Source organism: Marmota marmota, unplaced genomic scaffold, assembly GCF_001458135.2.
Source record: "Marmota marmota marmota unplaced genomic scaffold, marMar, whole genome shotgun sequence".
Classification (NCBI taxonomy): Eukaryota; Metazoa; Chordata; class Mammalia; order Rodentia; family Sciuridae; genus Marmota; species Marmota marmota.
In genome coordinates this window covers 20333808-20338465 of record NW_026000241.1, presented here as the reverse complement: position 1 = coordinate 20338465, position 4658 = coordinate 20333808, and the positions used below count along the sequence as shown (strand labels likewise).

The following is a 4658-nucleotide window of genomic DNA, read 5'->3' as shown; positions in this document are numbered from 1 at the left end:
AGAATCCCTACGTCTAATCTAATTCTTAGCATCCCTCCATAATTTCCCAATCTTAACCCTCTTCTGCCTTTAGCACATCCCATTTTACTACCACTCTCTTCCGTATTTCTTCCCGCTATTCTGCTCTTGGGTTGTCCTGTGTATGTAAACTCTATGTCCTCTGAGGTCTCTGGAGACCCTCACAGGGGAAGCCAGGGGTCCGAGGGAGCCAGGCAGGAAAAAGAGGGACTTTACTCTGTATCTTAATCAGAGGGTGCCACATTTTATTTGACCCACTTATAGTTTTTAAAATAATGAATTAGTTGCCAGGATTTAAAAATCAGGATTTCTGGCAATACCAGGTCCCAACTCCTACATGGTAATAAACAAGATTGAGGGGCTAGGGTTGTAGTTCAGTGGTAGAGCACTTGACTAGCACGTGTGAGGAACTGGGTTCGATCCTCAATACCACATAAAAATAAATAAATAAAATAAAGATATTATGTCCATCTACAATTAAAAATATTTTTTTTTTAAAAAAAGATGAAATCAAGCAGAAACCAAGATAGTCCTTGTAGAGTATCTGTGCTCCAGTCTACCACAGAACCCACCACTCCCTATTACTCCCCCAACTGAGTTTGTTGAGGGTTAATTGCATAATATTCCCAAATTCCCCAGATGTTAGTTTGTTGAGGGTTAATTGCATAATATTCCCAAATTCCCCAGATGTTAGTCTCCTATGGAAAGATATTTTTATTTCCTATGGAGAAATATTTCTTCTCCCTGTCTCAAACCAACGTGGAAAAATGACAGCGAAACCCAGGAGGTCATACGTTTCATGAAAAAAAAAGGGAGTGAATGTTTTCTTTTCTGTAGAAAGTAAGGAAATCACCACGAAGTTAACATGTAAGCATGGAAGTGTCTGGTTCAGAAGAATACAGTATAAAAGGCCCCTCGGAAACCAATCTGAGTCTAGTCCTTCATTATCTTATTTGTCAAACTTTATGTTCTTTAAGATTTAAGATCTCTGGTCAAAGTGATAGAACCTCTTGAAACCTAAACAAACCCCAAACCCAAAAGTTCATTGCCCAATGGGTTTGGGTCCCATCTCTGCCTGTTTTCAAACGGAGGCACCCTAGACTAACTGGTGGCTTTTGTGATTGGAGAAGGAAGAACACTCTTACTTCTTAGACAATGTCCTGGTTTCCCGCAGGACAAATACTAATAGTTGTGGGGTGCATAAACCACAGAATTCAATGTGCTTGGAGATGTGAACTATAATTGTGATTGGAAGTATACTTTTTTAAAAAAATAAAGGCATGATTTTATTGAGGTTGAATACATAGAATGTAATTGCTCACATGCAGTTTAAGGCAGTTTTGAACAAGAACAGCAAGGAAAACAAAATCAGGCAAAAACATTAAACGTGACTTAGAAAGTTTGGAGGGCTGGACGTGGTGGCGCATGCCATAATCCCAGTGACTTGGGAGGCTGAGACAGGAGGTACTCAAGTTCAAAGCCAGCCTCAGCAATGGCAAGGCACTAAGCAACTCAGTGAGATCCTATCTCTAAATAAAATACAAAATAGGGCTGGGGATGTGGCTCAGTGGTCAAGTGCCCCTGAGCTCAATCCCCGGTACCAAAAGAAAAGAAAAGGTAAACAGACATACATAAAACCAATGACTTCTAAACAAAGAAGAAAACTAATGGACATTTAGAGTAAATCACAGAAAAGGTGGCATTTGAAATGGGCAGGGAAGGGTGCTGATTCTGAACTGTGTGTGAAGGTAGGAGGCTGTCTAGGCAGAAAAAAACTGGTTATGGACATAAAGTGGTCAATATGTAATTGGGTCTAGAATGGGAAGCTTTCTTCAGTAATTGAGAAAAAGGATTGGGAGAGATAGGTTGAATTACCTTATAAGAGCCCTTACACTATATACTTAGCCTGGGGTTTCAGGACAGTAGTAATACTTCATTTTGTTTATTTATTTAATGTGGTGCTGGGGATCAAACCTAGTGCCTCACGCATGCTAGGCAAGCTCTCTACCACTGAGCCCCAGCCCTTAGGATAGTAATTCTTGTAGGAAGGTAAAGAGTGGACTGAAAGATATTGAAGGAATGAACCCCAATCAGGCGGGTTCTAGGTGGAAGATGAGCACCTAAATTTAAGCAGCATTTCAAAAGTAGCAGGCCACTTCTAAGCAACCATGTATGATCACTTCTCTGCCATTCTGTAACCTCAAAAGCTGAAAACCAAAAAGTGTTTGTTTGTTAAGTTTTCAGAAGATAGAGTTGGTAGAAAAACCTGAACTGATGTGAAGCTATTTATCATTTTTGTTCTCTCTCTTGATGCATTAAAAAATGAGCACACTTCCAGAGGTAGTATCTATTGTCCCTCTCTTTGAAACTGGGCTAGCCTTGTCTTTGGTTTTGGCCAACAGAATATGGCAGAAATGATGCTGTGTAGTTTGAAGATCTGGACCTTAAGAAATCTGCAGCGTCTGCTTTTGCATTTATAGAAAGTTCCCTTTAATAGCCAACTCTGCAGAAGTCCCATATTCACAGAGAGAAAGGTTAGTCAGAAGGACTCTGAAATACCTGAATGGAAGTGAAGCCTTTTTGGACTTTCTAGTCCTGCCTAGCCATCAGCTGAAAGCAGCTGAGTAAATGCCTCCAGTCAATACCAGATAGAGCTAAAGAACCTGCCAGCCAAGCTCAGCCCAAATTCCTGGCCACAGATTCCTGAGCAAATAAAGCACTTATTTTACACTACTCATGTTTGGGAACATTTGTTACAGTGCAATAAACAACCCAAATAGACTGTCATTGATACATTTTCACTGCAGAAAATTAGTGTATTTGATTAGAGTGCTGCTCCAGACCTCACTATGGATGCATGGTATGGTATGTGTGCATTTTATCCTTCTAAGTTAAAGAAAAATCTGAATTCTGAAATCCATCTGGCCCCCAGGGTTTTTGGAAGGGATTATCCTTTGTATTATGAAAACAATTGTCTATACTTCCTTTTATGTTACACATTCACTAAGTGTCAAGCATGTTGCCGGTCATTTCATGTATCTCTGATTTTCCCCCAAATGCATTAGCAGTTTCTCTAAGCTAGTAGCTCTCAAGCTTCACTTTGCATTAGTGTCTTTTGAAGGACTTATTCCCACACAGCTTCCTGGATCTATACTCAAAGGCTCTGATTCAGTGGGTCTGAGGTGAAGCCTGAGAACCTGTGTTTCTGGCAAGTTTCCAGGGTCGCTGAAGCTGTAGGTCCAGGGACCAGACGTTGAGACCTACTGCTCTAGGAAGAGCCCTATATTTAATAGTTTTATTGTGTTTACCCCCTAGCCCAAGGTGCTTATCCAGTGTACATGGACGGGATGGCTCCAAATGTTCATCTGTACCATGCTTCTGAAGCCCTTTACTCTGAGATCCACCTGGCTAGGCCCCAGACTTAAAAGAAACTAATTTCTTGTTTTTCTAGTTTGTCTTTTGTAAGTTCCTTCACTGTTGATTAAACATTGTGGATAAAATGTCTTTCTGATCTCTTTTTAACTTGTCTTGGACCAGATCAACGGGTATGTCTTCACTGAATTCAAAGCTCTTATTTGTGACCAAAGATTATTTCCTTTCCCTTTGGTGGTTTCAGAAGTTTTTTGTTATCCGTTCACAAAACAAGAGGGGCTACAGACAAGACACCTTTTAGGCCGGAGTCCGTCCGTCTAGGCCTGTCGTTTTTACAGAAGGCACAACTGAGGCCCAGAAAAGTGAAGCTATTTGCTTTTTGACCTACCGCCAACAAACACAAGTACCCTGCCTGAGTCAGGTCTAATCTGACCTGCACAAGCCGCCACACTGAGGCGTCCTCATCCCCTCCCCCATCCCCCAGGACAGAGCAGCCGATTTGTCACAGTAAACTTCATTTTGCACAAACCACACCTTTCAGGCTTTTTTGGAAACATTTTCCCCCAAGGGTGATGGGTCGGTCACATTGATTCATCTTGAACCAGGAACCCCAAACATCTCCCCCCTCCCATCTCCGGCCCAGGCGACCGATCCCTGCTGGAGAGCGCCTGGAAGCGTCTTGCTCTCCAAGGCCAGCGATTAAGTTGGTTCCTCAAATTGTTCGCGACAGGAGGGGCAGGAAATAACACCGCGCTCCAGTGGCGGCCGCAGCGGGAGGGGGGAAAGGGACTCCCAGGCAGTCCTGGCGGCCTGGCATCGATCTCGGGTCTAAGGTCCGACCGGGTCATAATTCCAGCCACTCTTCCCCCAGTTCCAGTCACCACCCACCCCCTGCCTCGGTCATTCTTCAAAGGGTTGAGTCCCTGAAGGCCTGGGTTTCCCTGAGGGGCCCCGGATGCCCCCGGGACCTGGCCAGGTGGAAGGAAACAGGTCAGCGGCCGCGGCCGCCCGAGGAAGGCGGAGCCTGGCAGGCTGGAGCCTAGAGGGCAGGCGGCGGGGACCCCGGCCCTCGCCTCCGCGCGGCTCACGGGAATGCTGGCCCAGCTGCACTGAAGCGACTCTCTCGGTCGCTAGGGTGTCCCGCAACGCAGGCTGAAGAGGCCGCGCGCCCGCGACGCCTCGGCGGGGCGGGTCCCTCTCCAGCCCGCCTCCCGCCCGCCCCTCTCCACGCCCCCTCCCCTCCGTCCGGGGCCTCCGCCGCCTTCCTC

General features: G+C 45.2%; 1 protein-coding gene across 2 annotated transcripts in view; it reads left to right on the top strand.

The window, feature by feature from the left end:
- Positions 1–4311: 4311 nt before the first annotated feature.
- Cmtm8 (CKLF like MARVEL transmembrane domain containing 8) overlaps positions 4312–4658 on the top strand; it is a 95655-nt gene continuing 95308 nt past the window's right edge. The window contains exon 1 of one of the 2 annotated variants that reach the window (XM_048795112.1): positions 4312–4578. The gene's annotated coding sequence lies outside the window, so the exon portion shown is untranslated. The remainder of the gene's footprint in view (positions 4579–4658) is intronic. The other variant, XM_015489545.2, reaches the window with a different exon arrangement.